Below are 20,309 nucleotides of genomic sequence, written 5' to 3' on the forward strand. Positions count from 1 at the left end.
GCTTGCAGCAGGTTTATTCATAATTACCCAAACTGGAAATAACCCAGATATCCTTCATTTGGTGGATGGATAAACAAATGGTGGTGTATCTGTATGATGGAACGCTACTGAGCAATAAAAAGGAATGACCATTCAACAACATGGAGCAAGCTCAAGTAGAATCAAGTAGAACCTCAGGGGAGTGAAAGAAGTGAAAGAAGCCACAGTTAAAAGGCCACATGCTATATGATTCCATTTACATGACATTTGACAAAGACAAAATTAGAGTAACAAAGAACAGATCAACGTTTGCCAGGGGCTGGGGATTCCCGGAGGGACTGACTATGAAAGGGAGCATGAGAGAATGTTTTGGGGAAATTGAACTCTTCTGCATGTTGATGGTGGTGGTGCTTAAATAACTGTATGCATTTGTCAAAACTTATAGAAATGTGCAACAAAAAAGTAAATTTTACTCTATACACGTTAAATAAATTTTTAAAAGATAAAAATAAAGTAGGGGCACTAAAATGGAAAAGCTTGGAAAAAGTTAATTGTTGAAGCTGAAAACATTGTTTTCTATCCAAACAGATCTAACATGAATTAAATTAGCTATATGTATGGTTTAGGTTAAGTGGATACAATAATGCATATTTATTAGGTTTATCAACTTCTAAAATCCACAAATCCACAAGAAAACATGTTAAAGCAGAGGGAAAGAGGAGCTTTATAATTAATCGGTTGAGACAGTTACGTCAAAGGCTGTGATCTTTCTCCTCTTCCTTTCCTGTCTCTCCTACTCTTCCCATGTGGCTGCCTTCAGGCATTTAACGCTGCGTGAAGTTTTCCTGTGGGTCTTCACGTACTTTGAAGAGTGTATCAGAAAGCTTAGAATAGCAGTTTGACAGACCAGGCAGAGATAGTCTTCATATGATCATCTCTTTTATGGATTCTTGATAAAAGTCAAGAGTCTAACACTAAAACATTTCTCTGAAGGAATATCCAGCATAATCTAGATCAAAATGGTCTGTGATGTAGCTTTCTGGGGATCTGACTTGATCCAGGGATAGAACTGAGAGAAACTCATGGCTAACCTATTTCTAGGATATATCTCTTGAATATAAATGATTTAGCCAAGCTTCTAGTGAGAAGTAAAGCTCAGAGACTCCAAAATGAACAACCCTAGCAGGTACAGTAGAAACTCTCTTATCCAGTATCACTGAGACTGGTAATTGTGTGGTTAGTAAGTCAGCTCTAACTCTATATCTTAAACTGTTATTTTAAGCTGAGACATAATTTTACAATCTTCCACCAGTTTTCTGATGAAAGGCTAAGGTCTTCCCTTTGAATGTGGATTCATTGATTGGGGTTCTCCGTCTGACAACAAAACCCCACGCCCATAACAATCATCTCCAATTTCCAGTTTCAATTTCTTTAAAGTTCAGCAAGAACTTAAAGACACTTGTGATGCACACCAAGTACGGAATCCTCCTAATATTTTATGATTATTGTTTATAGCGTTTTACAGTTATCTTGTCCATACCTAATTTGATAGTAATTTTCTCTTACCAGCTCACATTTATGGTCACTTTTTAAGGTGTTCAACTACTTAGTTTGTATGTTAACAGCTCTCTTTTTGCCCCTCCTATCTCATTAGTTTACCTAATCAAAATTACAGTGTAAAAATAAACATGTTTGGAAACCAACATAACTGACTCTTGATAAGCATACAACTCAACTGGGGTGGGGTGGGGATGTGCAGAAGTCCATGGCATGTATTAGATGCTTGCTAACGTGGGCATTTGGAGGTTCTACAGAGGAAATGGAGAGCTTCCCTTAATCCAGTGGCTCAAGTAAGTGAAGGTCAGTTAAAAGGATACCTATGGAGAACAGTATGGAGGTTCCTTAAGAATCTAAAAATAGAACTACCATATGACTCAGCAATCCCACTCCTGGGCATATACCCTGAGAAAACCATAATTCAAAAAGAGTCATGTACCACAGTGTTCATCGCAGCACTATTTACAATAGCCAGGACATGGGAGCAACCTAAGTGTCCATCAACAGATGAATGGATAAAGAAGATGTGGCACATATATACAATGGAATATTACTCAGCCATAAAAAGAAACGAAATTGAGTTATTTGTAGTGAAGTGGATGGACTTAGAGTCTGTCATACAGACTGAAGTAACTCACAAAGAGAAAAACAAATACCTTATGCTAACACATATATATGGAATCTAAAAAAAAAAAAAAAAAGGTTCTGATGAACTTAGGGGCAGGACAGGAATAAAGACGCAGACATAGAGAATGGACTTAAGGATACGGGGAGGGGGAAGAGTAAGCTGGGATGAAGTGAGAGAGTGGCATGGACATATGGACATATATACACTACCAAATGTAAAATAGATAGCTAGTGGGAAGCAGCTGCATAGCACAGGGAGATCAGCTGGGTGCTTTGTGACCACCTAGAGGGGTGGAATAGGGAGGGTGGGAGAGAGATGCAAGAGGGAGGGGATATGGGGATATATGTGTACGTATAGCTGATTCACTTTTTTATACAGCAGCAACTAACACAACAATGTAAAGCAATTATACCTCAATAAAGATGTTAAAAAAAAAAGGATATCTTAGTAGCTAAAATGTAGATATTCTGTGCTGTTGGTTGACAGATGACATGACATGTATGCTTTATACACATTTTGGTTTGAAAAGTAAAGTGTGTGATATGTATTCCTTGCCTTGATGAGAAATCAACCCCTCGAACAAAGATAAATTGCAGGAATAAGTGCAAACAGGATTAAGATTTTCATACTACTACTACTACACATATTTGGATTTTTTAAAATTGTGAGTGTACATGGCAATGAACACCAGAAGGAACATAATCATCGTGGTTAACATAATTTCTTTTTCTTCATGATGTCCTCTCCCAGGATATCTGATGCTTAAAAGGTCCCTCTCAGAATTTTCTTATTTCTCCACTTCCTCACCGTGATCATCACTTCCTGCTCCCACTTGAGGTTTGCCCACAGAAGTCAGAAATATCTTGTTTTTACTGCTACAACTACAGGCTTCTGTCTTTAAATGTGGCCCTGTTCCAAGATTATGATCCACTTTTTGGCTGTTCCTTGATATTTAATGAGGATATTACCTACCTGAAGAGATTTCTGGACTCCAGTTCTCAAAGCCCTGCTATACAGGGCAAGGCTATTTTGACTTTGAGAGTTACAAATTATCCTTTTCTGCAAAATAGAGAAAAGGATAAATTGGTACCTCCATAGCATTTTTTTTCAATCATGACTGCACCCCAAAGGCTTGTCTATATGAACACTCTAGACAACTAAGTCTCTGAATCTTTTTTGTGTTTTACATTTTGATTCCCAAGACTCTCTTCCAAAAGACTAGATTTTTGGGCTTCCTTGGTTGCACAGTGGTTAAGAATCCGCCTGCCGATGCAGGAGACATGGGTTCCAGGCCTGGTCCAGGAAGATCCCACATGCCGTGGAGCAACTAAGCCCGTGTGCCACAACTACTGAGCCTGCGTGCCACAACTACTGAAGCCCACGTGCCTAGAGCCTGTGCTCCACAACAAGAGAAGCCACTGCAATGAGAAGCCCACGCAACGCAATGAAGAGTAGCCCCTGCTGGTCACAACTAGAGAAAGCCCGCACGCAGCAATGAAGACCCAACACAGCCAAAAGTAAAATAAATTCAAAAGACTAGATTTTTTCTTTTTTAAAAACTGATATTAAGCTGTTCCACTGACAGTAACTAGTCAAGCACATTCAATTGTTTCTTGAGGCCACCACCTAAAAGGTGTTGGCAGGACAATTTAATCTCCATAACGGAAGACATGCATCTTTCTATCTGCTAGAGAAGGAGGGTGAAAAATCTAGTTCAGCTAAAAGTTTTAAATGGAAATGAATAGGAATTTGAGGAAGTCTTACTTTATGCTATTTAATATCTAAGCTATGCTAGATAGCCTTTTTGTCATTTAATAATCAACTTTTACTTATAGCTTTTAAGCTGACCATACATTTTGCTCTTTGATTATGATGGTTAGCTGGAGAGGTGAGCCTGGTAGGAAGCATCTTTCCAGAAGTTATTCACGCTTGGGGTGAGAGCAGAACCAATCCTATCCCAAGCATTCATTCAAGTTTCTTGCAGCCATTATGCCAACCAGGGGATGCCTTGAATATATGACATTCAAACTGGGATCAGGCATCTGATGTATTCACCTGCCTTGACAAGAGAAATGTGTACACTGTAATGGGTTTCTTCAGTGATCTAGATCAGGACAGAGATAAATACATGCTTCTAAGGTACAGCAAAACTTCTGTCTCCACTTCCTCACCTCCCATTGTCTCTTCAACCCTCCAGTCTGGACTTCTGTCCCCATTGCTCTGCTGGCTGCTCACATCAAGGTCACCAAGAACCTCCCTCTCACAAACTGCCCTGGTCCCCCTGTCCTCTTACTTGACATTTCAGCAGCATTTGACACGACAGTCACACCTTCCATCTTGAGACACTTTCTCTCTTGACTCCCAGGGCCCTCCAACCCGAAATTCCTGGCTCCTCCTCCGTCTTCTTGACTAGATCTCTCCTTTCTTCCTAAACTGGCTCAGCCCTGAGCTCTATCCTGTTGTCTATCTACATTATCTCCCTAAGTCAACTCATCCAGTCCCAAAGTTTTAAATACCACCCCCATGCCAATGACTTCCAAATTTAAATGTATAGTCCCGACCTTTCCTCTGAGCTCCAGACTTGTCCTAATGGATATTAGCTTCTAATGGATATTAACAGATGCCTAAAAGAATCTCACAGTTATTATGTTCAAACAGAGCTTTTGATTTTTGCTCTCTCATCCCCCGAAATGCGCCTCACCTAGACCTCCTTGTTTCATGACAAGGTGCTACCATCCGGTCAGCTGCTCAGGCCAAAAATGAAGGACTCATTTTTGATTCTTCCCTTCCACTCATCCCCTTCCCCCAACTCACCCCCTCCAGCTTTCAGTCCATCTGGAAGTCCTTCTGGTCTCACCTCTAAAATAAGCCACTCCCACCCACGGAACTGATTCCTCTCTTGTCCTCTACAGTCTTCTCCCGTATATTTAAAAAACATAAATCTCATACTCCTATGGCTTTTCACTGCATTTTGAATCACATCCACCCTGTGACCTCGCAAGGCCCTGCTGGTCTAGCTTCTAACTCCCTCCTTGACCTTGTCTTGCCCTGCTCTCCCACCCTCTCACCACTCCCCAGTCTGTCAGGTTCTGGAGCTCGCCAAGCTTTTTCCTGCCTCAGGGTCTTGGCACTTGCTTCCCCTTCTGCCTGGAATGCTCTGCCCCAGATCTTCACAGAGCTAGTTCCTCTTACCATTCAGGTCTCATCTCAAATGTCACCCCTTCAGAGAGGACTTCCCTGTCCACCCAAACCAGCTGCCTTTCCCTTGCCCTGGATATGACACACCTGTCATGTTGTCCTTTTATATTATACTCTTTGTACACATACCACTTTTGTAATTATCTTGTTTGTTTTCTTATTTATCATGTCTCCTCTAGCAGGTATAAATTCCATGAGGGTGTATCACATCTGCTTTATTTCCTGGGATATCCCCAATGCCTGGTACATAGTAGATGCTCAATAAATCTTTGTTGAAAGAGTAACTGTAGTTCAGAAATAGGCATGAGAAAAAGATTGGAGTAACCTCCGACTTTTACTTGGGACACAGTTTTACTGCATTGTGTTGAATTACAAAGAGGCATAAAGTTTTGAATGGGTGTGAAATTGTTCTTAAAATCCAGGTTTCTTGAAGGTATATAAGTTCATTTATGAAAGAAAAAATATCAGGTGATGATCTCCATATTTAATTCCTTACCCTGCCACTTTCAAGGGCAGTGGTTCTCAACTTTGGTTGCCTCCTGGAATCACCTGGCTGGCTTGTCTGACTCGTAGAGATGCTGCTATAACTGATGTGGGTTGTAGCCTGAGCATCAGTAGTTATTAAAAACTTTTCAGGTGATTCTAGTATGCAGCCAAAGTTGAGAATCTTTGTTCTAGGGGATATGTTTCGACCTCATGAAATATGGTTTCCAAAGCCCATGAAATGTGGAAAATAGAGCCATTCGTCTTAGAACCTAGTATTTGAGGTTTCCACAGCTTCTTATTCATTAATACAACCAGGGTTGGAAAGGCCTACTTTATCCTGGCTGAGTTTCAGTATCACCAACCACGTCAGTCTCTCTAAAGCTGGGAAGGCAACAAAAATGCTGATGACATCTCAGAAGCAATAAGAAGAGAATTGAATGCAGGTAAGAGACGATGTTCCACTCAAGAGGCAAGAAAGTAAGGGGCTACGTGTGCGGTTCAGTGGAGAAATTGGAATGATTCTCTCCTGGACCATATCAATAGATGGAAGAGTTCTCAGGGGTAACATCCGGGGGATGCTTGGGCAGGAGGAGAGATTAACTGGTAACAGCAGCCTCATGTTAGCGGTGGCTTGGGAAATGAAGACACAGAGCAGTAGTCTCGATTTCAATCAGTATGTGTATAGGCTGAAGCTGTGAGGAAAGAGATTCAGAGACACAAGAGCCATGAGCAATCCTGGAGTGGGGTAGTCTGGTAACATCAGTGATTCAGGCTGCAGCATGGGCTGACTCAGCAGCGCACATAGGACAAGCCCCCTGTTAGCCAAATGTACCAGAGCAGAATGGCTTGGAAAGGGAGTCTGGGAAGCACCAGACTCCCCAAAGAAGGCCAGATGTGGACTAAAGGTAAGAGTAGTCCCCCAGGGGCTGAAAAACAGAGAAACATAGTTTCATTATTTATAGAGGTATTTGAGCAGCTGATGCTTTTACTTTCTCTGTGAAGTAGGAGACTAGATCATCATTCTTTTTACTCATTGTTTTTAAATGGAAATGGCCTTCCAAATACTTAGAAAAGCAAACATAGATGCTCTAACAATTCAACTTCCTGAAACAAAAGGTTATTATTTTGACACTTGAAAAGGTATTTACACAATTTCTCCTAAAAGTAAATGCTCTTTATAAAGCCCATTCTGCCTCTCTCTGCTTTACAGATGAAGCCCCTTTGTTCTAGGAAGCTCTTTCTGTTTTGGTTTATGAAAAGAGACACGGAGCTGATACAACCCAGGTTCGGCTTCAGGAAAAAAGGATATTACAACAAACTGTGGTGGTGCTTGCACTGTTAGAAAAAGATTTAAACAATGATAATATTAAGTCATTGTACAGCTCTTCCCATTTACGGTTCCAGCTCCATTTTTATCATCTAAATTAGTCTGACTTTCAGTATAAACTTGTCTTTGGTGAGGTCCCTCCTTTGAATTTTTCTGAAAGGCAGTAAGCATGTCAAAAAATTTTATGGAACAAAATCTTTCCAGACCTAAGATTCTCTCTAAAAACAGCACTTACCAGTAAGGAATTTTTACACTTTAGTTGTGCGTGTATGCACATAGCGGAAAAGGGGGAAAAACCTAGCAAGTAGGAAACTAGAAGATAGAACAGGAGGTGAATTTCCAAGATGATGAACATTTTTAACACTGTTTAAACATATTAGTCTCTCTACCACTCCAGTGTTATCACTACGGGGTTCTCTAAATTACCTACGTCCACTACATGGTTTGAAAAATGAGATTATCTCTAATTCTTATATCGCAGCATACTTAAGACTGGAGGACTCAAATTCATACATGCAAGGACAAGCCCCCCCCCCCACATGAACAAACAAGATACTGTTTGTGAGGATCTATGAATTTTAAACTTTGAAATCTCAGAACGAGGTACTGGAAGCCCCAGTGCCTAGCACACAGAGAAGTGCACGATGACTATAGGAAGAATCAATGAGCAAACAAGGAGGGCGTTTCCAGAGTCTGACTTGGAGCAGGCATGACCCAGTTGCGTGGGGTGACTCTTCATACACTGGAGCTGGATTAGAACCCTCAGGAGAGCGTGACCCTCACACACCTACGAACTTGGGAGATGGCAGATAACAAACTCCCCAAGTGCGGAGTTTTATTTTCTTCTTGTTATGCAAATTGATGTCTCCAATGACTCTGAGGCATGAACCACAGACTTTTCAAATTAAAAGAATGAATATATAAAAAAAAAAGGTCATGAAGAACCTAGTGGCAAGACGGGAATAAAGACACAGACATACTAGAGAATGGACTTGAGGATATGGGGAGGGGGAAGGGTAAGATGTGACAGGGTGAGAGTGTGGCATGGACATATATACACTACCAAATGTAAAATAGCTAGCTAGTGGGAAGCAGCCGCATAGCACAGGGAGATCAGCTCGGTGCTTTGTGACCACCTAGATGGGTGGGATAGGGAGGGTGGGAGGGAGGGAGACGCAAGAGGGAAGAGATATGGGAACATATGTATATGTATAACTGATTCACTTTGTTATAAAGCAGAAACTAACACACCATTGTAAAGCAATTATACTCCAATAAAGATGTTAAAAAAAAAAAAGAATGAATATAGATACTTTTCTTTTTGTAATAGCTTGTAATTTTCCTTAGAAACCTCTCTTGTGAGGTTTTTTTCCTAACACTGCAGGAAAATAGAAAAATGCAGATATATCTTTTAAACCATTGTTTTACAGAAGACATTTGTCCTTTCTTGGGCCGTCCAGCATTCGACCCTTCTTCCTGTTGGGACATTCCCCATTTTCAGTGGTACTGAGGAGTCACAGTGTCCTGCTTCCCATTATGGAAGCTGAAAGGAGGTCAGCCATTCTCTCCTTACTCCCTGAAGCCAGGATGTTGCACATGACCAGCTGGGCAATCTTACCAGGGCTCTGAAGCTGCATGTGTGACCCATGAGGAAAGGGTGGTTAGGACTCAGCTGGGGCAGCGATGTCTATCAGTGGCACTGGCCAGGGCAACACCCTGGCCAGCCTGTTGCTGCTATGTAGCCTGTACAGTCTCCTTGGTTCATGTCTATTTTCCAAGCCCTCCCTCACACTCCCCCATTGGATTGTATGATCTCCACATAACCTTCCAAAATATCCTCCTATTTGCTTAAGATATCTAGAGCAAGCTGCTCTTACTTGCAACGAAAACCCAAATTGATATTACAATTACTGATCAATAACAAAACAGTTCCTGGCAGTTATTTAAAAATGGAGAGGAAAGCAAAAAATTATAAATTATCAAATGTCATTCAGACATTATTTATGTTCTTCCAGTGGTGGCACAGGGGAAAATCTAGTGGCCCTTGAATCAAGAGGTCATGAGTTCAAGTACTGACCTTACCATTTATTGACTATGTGACCTTGGGCAAGACACTTAATCTCTATGAGCCTCCATTTCCTCACTTATAGCACAAGAGTAAAAATATCACACAGGTATGTTCTAAGGACAATAGGAGATTATTTTTATCATTAAAGCAGTTTTAAATCTTAAAGCTATTTTATCACTCCAGGCCAACCAGTCTCTTCTATAGAATCTCGTCTTGTCCATGGTCCACATCTGTTATGTATTTCCTAGTTTCTTCTTTGGGTATAGCCTGAAAGGTGAAATACTTACGGCTTCAAATTCTTGTTTAAAAAAGTACCTTATATTATTACTTCCAATGTAAGCAATAAAACTTAAACTCTGTTGAAAATATGAGTAGACGACTTCCTTCCTTCTCAATTCAACAGCTGAGTTTATCTTTGACCCAACTTATGTCACTCTCCTACAGACAGACAGACAGAGCAGAGCTCAAACCATAGCTTGTTTACCTATTGATCACCAGATCCTTCAAAGCTACCATTTGAACTTTGGCTTCTACCTAAAATTTGTGATTGAAACATGTTTTCCCAGTTTATTCATGCCATTTAGTATAGAATTAAAGGCCTGCCCATGGAGGCTCTTAAGTGGGACATAAATGGAAGTTTTCTGGTCATGTGATGCAGGCACAGCTAAAGGAAGACTGTGAAAACTGAGGCAGAGAAAGGGAGGTGGCATGATGCTGGCCCAGCAAGGATTACAGTCTGAAGTCTGGTCATTGGTCTTAGATGATGTAACATAAATTGTTTATGGGCAGTTGATGTAACTCTTCCAGCAGAGGGCAGGAAAAAGAGGGGGAAGGAAAGAGGGTCTCATGTGGGGCTGCCCTCCATTGCCACAGCCTGGGAACATCCCCTTGAGGAAAAAGGAAGGGAGACGTCTGGGAGCCATGTTTGCTTGGTGGATCCTTTGTCTGTGCCAGTGGTTCTCAAACTTGTCTACGCATCTGAATCATCTGGGGATATTTAATAAATTCTGGAGCCCAGGCCATGCCCCCTACCCTTAAATCAGAACCTCTGAGGGTGGGACCCAAGCCCTAATATTTTTTGAAGCTTCCCAGGTGATTCTAGTGGGCAACACAAGTTTGGGAACCTCTGGTCTATGTTGTGCTCAGATCCTGTTTATGTTAATAAAGCTTGTGAATTGCAACCACCAACGTCAAAGTTTCTTTTCCCCCATTCCCCTCGTAGTCCTCTTGAACTTCGAGTCTGACAACAAAAAGCCAAGATGCACTCATTATATTATATGCATATATTGTGTTGTTTTGAAAACATTTCTAAAGGCCTAACCACTTTTATAAAAAAAAAAGACTTGCCTTAAACCCAAAGTCATTTTCTAGTGTAACTGCCTTTATCGGTGGCTCATTATTTCTCTAAGGCATTTTTTCTGAAATGAAATATTCTATTCTTGATGTCAAACCACAGAGGGATTATTCTTGAGCACTTGAAATAATACTCTTTTTTTAGTACTGAAATGGTAGGAAAAATACATTTTTCTAATCAAAATATAATCTTCCAAACTATTTTTATCATTTCCCTCCCAAATTGTTAAAGCTATAAGCTTGTGCAACTCTCTTTTTCTGGATTACAACGAAAGTCGTACCGAAAGGTGTTTTTGGTTAAGGAATACTGGAAAAAGGTGTAATAATAATAATAATAGCTGGCACTTATGAGGTGTTCGATGTTTTGCTTAAGTGCTTTACCTACATCACATCATTTAATTTTCACAGGAACCCAGTGAGGTTGGTGCTATTATTACTCTTACTTTTTCAGGGGTGGAACCTGAGGCTTGCAGGGCATGAGGACGCTGTGAGGTCACACTCTTGGTAAGTAGCTAAGTTATTCCCTTCACAGAGGCATGCGTGAATGAATGGAAGTTTAGGTGAGCAATTGTGTACAGAAAGGTGTGCTAAGTCCTTGCTCTGATGTCTCTCATTTTATCTTCATAACCGCCGACACACAGGCAAAAAATATGACAGGATGCTCTAGGGAAGAAGAACAGATCAAAAGCTTCCTGGCCCTCTGTCCTCCCGACTTTCTCGATCCTGCTTCCTCTCTAATTATTCTCTCCAGTGAAATAGGGGCAGCCCCGCCAGGACTCAGAACAAATACTGCAGGAGAAATTCTTTCTCCCATTTTTTTTTTCTCTAGATCAGTAGTTCCAAATCAGGAAAACGAATGCGTCTAAAGCTAGTACAGTTCTGAAGGTAACGTAGAGGACAAGCAAAGCCATCAGGTTTTTGCATATATCTGCCCAATAAATAGAAGAGCTAGAATTCCACATAGACAGATATAATTATTTTTGAGATTTCCTACAGCTGTGTTCAAAACGGATATTCAGGGCTTGACATGTGAGTTGATTTTCCCCCTTAATGTTTAATATGGAATATTTAGAAAACACAGGTATATAAAAAAGAAAATGAAAATCATTTATCCAGAAAGGAAAAACTGTAAAGGTTTGGGTGCATATCTTTGCAATTATATCTAGCTGTATAATTTTCATTTCTTTTTTAAAAAATGGGGTCATACTGTAGAACTGTTCTATAATCTGCTTTTTCCACTTACTGTCATTTTCAGTGTTTGCACGCTATTCCAGCACCTGGGTGTATTGTTTTCATTTAATTAATCCTCTATTGGATATTTAGATCATTCCTCATTTTTGGCCATGACAAGTGATTCTGTAATGTACAGACACACGTCTTTGCAGCTTGAAGGAAACTTAGAAATGATATGAAAACTACAGCTCAGAGTAGGGAAGGGATTGATCAAAATTACTCAGTTGAAAGCTTGGCTGAAATTCTAAACTGACTACCAGTCTGGGCCTCATTCCTCTACACCAGTGGTTCTCATCCTTGCAGAAATTTTAAAAAATATTCTGTCCAGACCTCACTCTGAGACATTCTGATGTAATTGATCTGGGGTGTGGAATCCAGGTATCAGTATCTTCAAAAACTCCTCCAGGAAGTCTAATGTGCAGCAGAGTTAGAACCACTGCTTGACACTGTGGGGCTTCTGGAATCAAGAGCACAGAGAGAGGTGTTCTGGGATCCTCTCAGCACTCACTTGCGCAAGTTAAAGGGGGAACGCGAAACATCCTACAATTAATTTTTCTTTCTTGAGCTAATAGCACTCGAGTATGTTACTCTGGTGACTTCTTAGTCAATTTTCATGGGACATTTGGTCCTGAAAGCTGAAAGACAAGTGCATATTCTTGTAACTGCTCAGGTTTTAGACAGCTTTGAATGTTTGCTTTAGAGCCGGTACAGGGGGAGGGCTGGAGGGCAAATGAGGAGCTGCAGCCTGAGGGAAATGTGAGTGTCTTCATGTACTCACAGTTACAAAGCCCTTTCGAATTAGCCCTGAGATCTCAGAGGCTCTGATTCTGCCAGCTGTGTGGCTGCAGCCAGCCTCCCGAGGCAACTCCAGGAACCCCAGGGTTGTGTTTATGGAAAATACTGGTAGGTGTCTAAACAGTCACATTAGTTGCTCACTGGCATAGTAAGCTGGCCTGAGGCTTTGTTGCCCCAGGTCCCAACTATCCCACAAAGGCGCCAATCGAACTAAAACTGGCCATCACTGCCATGGCCTCTTTCTGGCTGCAGTGGAGTTGGAAATTGATTGTATCCTGAGGCTGGGGAAAGTGAAGCTCACCCATCATTCCAGCAGGTCAGAGATTGAAAGTTAGAAAAAGACTGTTTGCTATGTCTTCTATTTATTTGGAGAAACATCTGGAAGCAAAGTTAGTTGGACTGCAAAACTCTAGCATTTAATGATTTAGCTTTCAGTTCAAAGCCACAGGTTCTATCCCAGGGCCTGGGTTGGAAAGAGTTTAGGGACCACGCTATATCAAGAATACTACTCTCTTAGAAATTACAGAAAAGTGCCAGATTCTTCCTTCCTTATCGTGGATTTGTCCCTGGGGACTCCCTGCTGTCCTGCCTATGATCTGGATTCCTCAGATCTGTATAATATATCCGAACACCAGCTGAAGGGAAATAAGGAAATATTTACAAATGGAGGTGATGCATGTCCATTTACAAGAGAGAGAAGAATCTCCACGGTCTCAGCTCTGGTTCTCCAGAAATTCCTTAGAGACAAATAACAGGATGATTGGAGAGTGGTACCTGGGGGGCGGTGGACAGGATCATGGACTCGAAGGCAGGAGACCCGGCTTCTCATTCCAGCTCTGCCACTTGCATGCTCTCTGGCCAAAGTCAAGTCACTTCAACTCTCAGAGCTTCAGTTTCCTCATACATAAAATAGGGATAATAATTCCAGCTCAGAGAAGTATAAAAAAGATTAAATGACTTAATATTTGTGGAAGCATTTTGCATCCTGTAAAGCAGTGGATATCCATCATGACAGGGGTTCTGTTTATTTGGTAAAGGGTAAGTGCACCTCTCAGGGGCCTCTAAGGCTCCAAGAAATCAGGAAATACTAGAATATTAGACAGCACCCACTTTAGCTCTAAAGGTGTAGGCGCAAAGAACCCCTGCAATGATAGGCAGGGGAACAGTCTTCATAAGACCACCTGGGATGGATTATGAGCCCCAGTAATTGTTCTTCCAACTGCTTGAGGGAGGGAGGGGTGGGCAGGGGGAAGGGCAAGAGAAGAATGGATGATTCACTGGGCTACATTAAATCTTGAGTCTGGAAGGGACACATTGAGTTAAAGGAAATGTTTGATGTAGGTTCCACGCTCATAAGCAGAGAAAACTGATCAGAGAATGATACTCTTTGCTGGGAATTCAGAAATAGCTATCTAGAAATGGCCTAAACTCTTTTGTGCAAATTGACATTTGTCACTATTTCGTATACCGCATCCTCTTTCAGTGTTTGATGTAGGTTCCACACTCATAAGCAGAGAAAACTGATCAGAGAATGATACTCTTTGCTGGGAATTCAGAAATAGCTATCTAGAAATGGCCTAAACTCTTTTGTGCAAATTGACATTTGTCACTATTTCGTATACCGCATCCTCTTTCAGTTAAATCCTACTAGATACTAAATCATATAAATAATACAAAATCAGGTTAAGAGAGTATTTTCCCCCCTTAGGATCTCATTTAGATAAAGTAAAATATGTATGTCCTATATTTAATTTTCATGTAGAACTCAGACTCTGTTATATGTCTGACAGGCTATTTGTCTTGATCTTGATCCTAATAAGATCAATGGGTCCTGTGTGATATGAAAGAGTAATGTGTAATATGATAATTTAAATAACTGTCTTAGCAAAAGAGAGGATCTTTCAAGCAATTTGACTTCAGGACACATGTACAAATATTGTAATTTCTTAGGTTCAAGTCCAAAAATGTTTAACATGTTCCTAAGGCTAATTAAATATGTTTAACCTTCATTAACAATTCAAGGCCAAAATATACATCTCTGTTTTTTTTCTATATTTGGTAGGGTTTTTTTTTTGCAGGGGGGTTTGTTTTTGTTTATTGAGGTGACAGGTATTGACAAGTTTTAATACTCCACAATGTGCTATTCAGAAAGCAACGAAGAAATTAAGAAGGGGATACAGTTACTAACATAAACAGAAAATGGTAAGACATCCTGGCATCTCTCTAATTGTTCACATCCACTGATCTGCAAATATTCTGAGCAAGCAAGTGCGTGCTAATTAACAGAGGTAGACACTAATGGCTGAGGGCCACTTTCAGTCGGCAGACTTTTTCTGTTGGCCAACTTTTAAAAATCATATTTCACACACAAACATGAATTCATGGATGCTCTTAAGAAAAAAAAGCCACAAGTATGGCACATTTGGCCCACCTTTCCGCATGGGAATCAGTAATCAGTGGAGCTTGTGTGGCAGCCTGCTTCAGACCCACAGGCATGGGCTCCCCAGACCACCAGCACCCCACCTGACCCGCTTCACTTTTTCACATCGCCTCTCTGGCCCCTGATGGATCTGGGTTTGGAGACCTTGAATTGCACACTGCCTCCAATCCTACAACTGCATTTTCCCTTTTCTTTCCCCTTTAGCTTCATTCCTTTATCCCCTGGCAGTGCCAACTCCTTAATCAGCATAGTTCCCAAAGAACTAATTACTTCCTCCTTTCCTATTTTCTTTCCTCTTTTCCAGCTGAATCATTCCCCTTTTCTGCCTCTTCCCCCCTCACATCCCACAGCATTTCTTTCTCAGAAGTTGGAGATTGTCTTTATAAAGGTGAACCATGAAGCAAGACTTTCCCCAAATGAACTGTGACGACATGTCTTTTGGAAAGATTACACCTAAATAGATATTTTAACTCGCTTCACATTTTCACATCAGGTCTACCATGGTGCCTGTACAGTAACCTAATACGAAAATTTCGAGAATAATTTCAAGCTACTCTGAGTCTGAACAGACTTGGTAGCTTAAAACATATTTCCTCCTCAGAAAACAAAAGATTGAATGCATGAATATAAAAATAGTTGATAGGGCTTGTTTTCTGGAGGGAACATTTGCTGAGTGATTTTGCATTATGGTACATGCTGTGGCCTAAAATAATCTGAGCATGTTTCCTCATTATTCAATGATGGTACAGTACGCAAACAGATGCAGCCATTTGAGCTCAAACTTCAGATAGTAAGAGAACATGGTGTATGGCAAAAAATGTTCATGGAAGTCACCCAGCTTGGAAGATACAGCCGTCTCCTTTAAACACTGTGTACTCTCAGGTGAGGGCCGATTGAGTCCTGATTCCTGACTATGTGCTGACGGACAGGAGCCACCTCAACTCTCCCCTCTCCCTGTGCACAGAGAGAAGTCTTCTCAAATGTCCACAGGTGATCTCCTCACAGCTACTCTCAGAGAATTATGAATTCTGGGGCTTTCAGCCATCTGCCATGGTCAAGGCAACTGACCCAGTGTAATGATTAATTTTATGTGTCAACTTGACTGGACCACAGGATGCCCAGATATGTGTTTAAACACTGTTTCTGGGTGTGTTTGTGAGGGCGTTTCTGGAAGAGATTAGCATTTCAATTGGCAGACCAAGTAAAGCAGGTGGTCCTCTCCAGTGTGGGTGGGCACCATTCAATCCCTTGAGGGCTCAAATAGAACAAAACGGTGCAAGAAGGTTGAATTCTCTCTCTCTCTCTCTGCCTGATTGTTGAGCTAGGACATCAGTCCCCTCCTGCTCTCAGACTGGGACTCACACCATTGGTTCCCCTGGTTCTCAGGTCTTTGGACTCTGAGTGAATTACACCACTGGCTTTCCTGGGTCTCCAGCTTGCAGATGGCAAATCGTGGGACTGCTCCGCCTCCAGACGTAATTGTGTGAGCCAATTCCTCATTTTATATTACAGCCCCCAGCCCCTGCTCACACACTCCTGCTTGTTGCTGTTTCTCTGGAGAATCTGAATACGCCCAGTTTGGGAAAGATTTTCCACTCACCTCTCAGTCGTGTTTCTCTCTTCCATGGTGAGGACGGCTGTTCTCATCCAAACTGTACATCCCCGAATCACAAGCACAGACAGATTCTGATCATTTACATTCGCCTCATATAGCTCATTTGGGAGTGAAAACTCTGCTGTGGTCCTCAGAGAGAAGGTCTTTCTACATCTGCCACTATTTTTGAGCAGGACCCAGATGTGGATTATCACAAAACCAAAACAAATAGATTTTTATAAAAGTTAATAAAGTGCTAGTAAGAACAAGAACAAGACTCTTCAGGTGATGTATCCTTGCTCACTTTCCCAATACTCATTTCTTACCACATCTGCTTCTTCTTACAGCAGAACAGGACAGACAGGAGTGGATTTTTTTTTTTTCAAATAATTCCCCTTTAAACAGAAATAATGACACAACCCCCCCCAAATGTTTGACGTGTATAATTCAAGAAGCATGAATTATACATGATTATACACCAGAGGTAATTTTAGGAATTAATTTCTATTTTCTACCTAAATTTTTCCTACATCAGAAATATTTTGGTGAGGGTGAGGGGGAATGGTTTATTCTTTAATTCTAAGACAAATAGGAATTTTCATAGTAATGGACTAATAGGAATATGAAGATAAAAAATCGAAAATTATCTGTATACTGATAATGAAAGCTGAGAGAGAAAAAACCATCAGCTTCGCAAAATTCCTCAGCTCAGGGAGTGGATGGCAAGAATGGAAATAAGAATTCCAAGCCAAATTTGAATGCTTCAAAATTAGACCCACTAAGGGAACAAAAGCGCCTAAAACTCAGAGCCTGAAGCTCTAACAAGCCATCATTCTGGCTGAAAACTAGAAATCCCACAAAGAGGGCAATTTAGATAATTACTATGTATTATGATTTTAAACTCCATTTGCGGGAAAGCAGGACCTCTTGTGGGTTTATTGACAAGATTTGGGTATTTAAAGAAGTGATGTTTTGAGACTGGTCTGGAAATCTCTTTCCATTCTTGTCACCGATGAGTCCTTCCCAACTTTTCACCCAGCCTCAATGTTGCTTTCTTGAGTGTTCCCATCAGCCAGTGGGAAGCTCTCTCTCCTCTGAGCCCCTCTAGCCCTGGATACCACTCCTCACCCTCCCCTCCATTTCTCTTTTCACCCCTGTGCTCACTGATGTCTTGGAGTGGAGCTGGGCGGTCAGTGTCACTGTGGTAATGGAGTGTCTCCCTCCTCCTCAAATGTCTTCTGCTGGGAAGAAGCAGGTCGGTTCTTGAAACCCAGAATTCAGCCTACCTTGACCTGGGTCCAACATTTCTAGGACTTATGTAGGCAAACAGACAAGAAAGTCGGTGCTCAAGGATGGAGCAATTTGAGATAGACACAGTACTGAGAGAGGAAGTCTGAAAAATTGAGGGCCCGGAGAGAAGTGCTGAGGCCCCGAGAATGCAGAGCCGAGATCCATTCACATTCCACTGGCAGCTTCAGCAAGGCCATAATTGTGTTATTTTTTTCCTGCCTGCCTGTTTTCCTCTCCTTACTAGCTGAGGAAACCTTAAAAACCCTCAAATCAGCTGTGTGCCGGCTGAAGAGGCCCTCGTGCTGAAGTGAGCCCAGGGAAGGAGAGAGACTCGGAGTGGAAATAAAACTTTGTGACAGTGGAAGGGAAGGAAAGCAGGTCGGCCAGTCCTGGGGCCTCTCCAAGAAAGGAAGGGGCCGTCTGGGGAAACAAAACAGCGCAGTGTAGTGTCAAGAATAAAGACTCTGGCAACAGAGAGACCAGTGTTCAAACCCCAGCCCCACCCAATATCTTGACCAAAGGCCTCAACTTTCTGAACTAAATGTACTAAAAAATGGAAATTTAAAAAATATTTAGCAGTATGGGTGCTTTGGAAAGCTTCCAGGTGAGGCATGCTTCATCTAGAATCAAGAGTCAACCCTGGTGTTTTATTGGCTCTGGATGGGGCCACTATCTTGGAACCACAAGGGACAAGTCACTAGGACCACAAGAATCCCTAGGACCACTGTCCTGACATTCTCCAACTTGTGAAATAATCCCTGCTCCCACCTACCTACAGAGTGGCCTCTGATTAGGCCTCTAGGGGCTAGTTTCTGTTACTTGTAGGTAAATGCATTTCTTAGCCAACATATCTCACTTTAAAACATTATCTCACTGGGTTCTAAGTAAATATTATTTCAGATGAACTCATTTAATCATGAAGGAATGTATGCAAAGGGTATAGCACACAGTTGGTTCTCAGCACATTTAAACTCCTATTTCTGCTTCCCCTTGGCTCAAGACAGACAAATAGCATCCCTTAAAGTTTGCTCATGGCAGGAAGCCCAAGGCTACACAAATAAAAGCGAAAGTACACTGCTCGTTGCTCTCAAAGCTCAGTCCAAGTGGCGTCCTGTCCTTTATGAAGTTGTCTTTCCTGGCTACACCCACCCAGGCAGAGCTGATTGCCACCTCCTTTATGCCTCTCCTATATCATCCACATATTTCTATTGTAGCAGTGATCGCACTGTTTTGCAATGATTTGTTTACATGTCTGTCTTACACAGATGCTAGGTGATGAGCTCCTCAAAGGGCAGGAGCTGTGTTGTATTTATCTTTATACTTCCAGAGCCTAGCACAGTGGCTGGCCCATAGTAGTTGTTCAATGTTTAATGAAGAAATGGATGGACCGATAAACCAAGAAGGAAATGGGCAGGAAGGAGAGGTGGATGCTAGGGCATCTCCTCTCACTACTTTCTCCCCCTCTAGCACCCCTTTGCTCACTTCTCACATCCAAGCTCCTTACCCTTCCTGTCTCCCCAGTCTTGCTAAAGTTCCCCTATCCTAGGCCTCAGGAAGCATCACTTTGGCTTACAGATTGGGAAATTTTTGTCCTCACTAGACAGCTAGTATGGAGAGAGATATATGTAAATCAGATCATGAAACTTGTAGCCAAGAAAGCCACAAGACACGGTCCTGGTCAACAAGATGTTCATGGAAGTTGCCGCGTGAGGCTTCTGAGAAAGCTCTTTTAAAAGGGACACAATTGTCTTATGTTTTTGCCTTTTGCTATCTGTCCTTCCTACTTGCTGGGAGCATGGACAGAATTTCTGGAGGTGAAGCAGCAATCTCGGGACCTAGAGGAAAAGGCCTGATTATAGAAATCTCAGGCCTGATATCTTTCAACCATGAAGCAATGTGTGCTATCCCCTATCCCTGGGTTTATAATTATGTGAGAAAATAAATCTTTAGGTATGGATGTCACTAAAATCTGGTCTATGTTACTTGCAGCTGAAGACAATTCCAAACTGAAAATCTAGTCTCCTTTCTTTTCTTCAGACCTACCAAGGTCATTTCATTTTAGGACCTTTACACTTGCTATTCCTTCTGCCTGAAATGTTTTTCTCTTAGATGATCACATGACTGTCCCTTCTCAAAGTCAGATATCAAGTTAGAACGCCACCTTCTCAGATGTCACCACATTGCATCCATCATTCTTTAATAATACTATCCAATTTTATTTTCTTCATTGCTTTTTATCACTCTCTGAAATGCTCTATCCTTTGCATGTTTCTTTTTGTCTTTGTCCATTCAGGCTGCTATAACAAAATACCACAGACTGGGTGGCTTAAAAACAACAGAAATTTATTTCTCACAGTTTTG

At 41.5% G+C, this 20,309-nt stretch overlaps 1 protein-coding gene and 1 long non-coding RNA gene across 4 annotated transcripts in view; one reads left to right on the forward strand and one right to left on the reverse strand.

The window, feature by feature from the left end:
• The window catches only part of RGS7BP (regulator of G protein signaling 7 binding protein), a 126,649-nt gene that overhangs the window by 83,492 nt on the left and 22,848 nt on the right, over positions 1 to 20,309 (reverse strand). The gene's annotated exons all lie outside the window — the stretch shown is intronic.
• LOC309658614 overlaps positions 302 to 20,309 on the forward strand; it is a 136,024-nt gene continuing 116,016 nt past the window's right edge. Inside the window, exon 1 of the long non-coding RNA XR_014262319.1 lies at positions 302 to 11,100. This is a non-coding gene — a long non-coding RNA (uncharacterized lncRNA). The remainder of the gene's footprint in view (positions 11,101 to 20,309) is intronic.

The sequence above is a fragment of the Balaenoptera physalus genome (assembly GCF_965194825.1).
Source record: "Balaenoptera physalus genome assembly, chromosome: 3".
Lineage (NCBI taxonomy): Eukaryota > Metazoa > Chordata > Mammalia > Artiodactyla > Balaenopteridae > Balaenoptera > Balaenoptera physalus.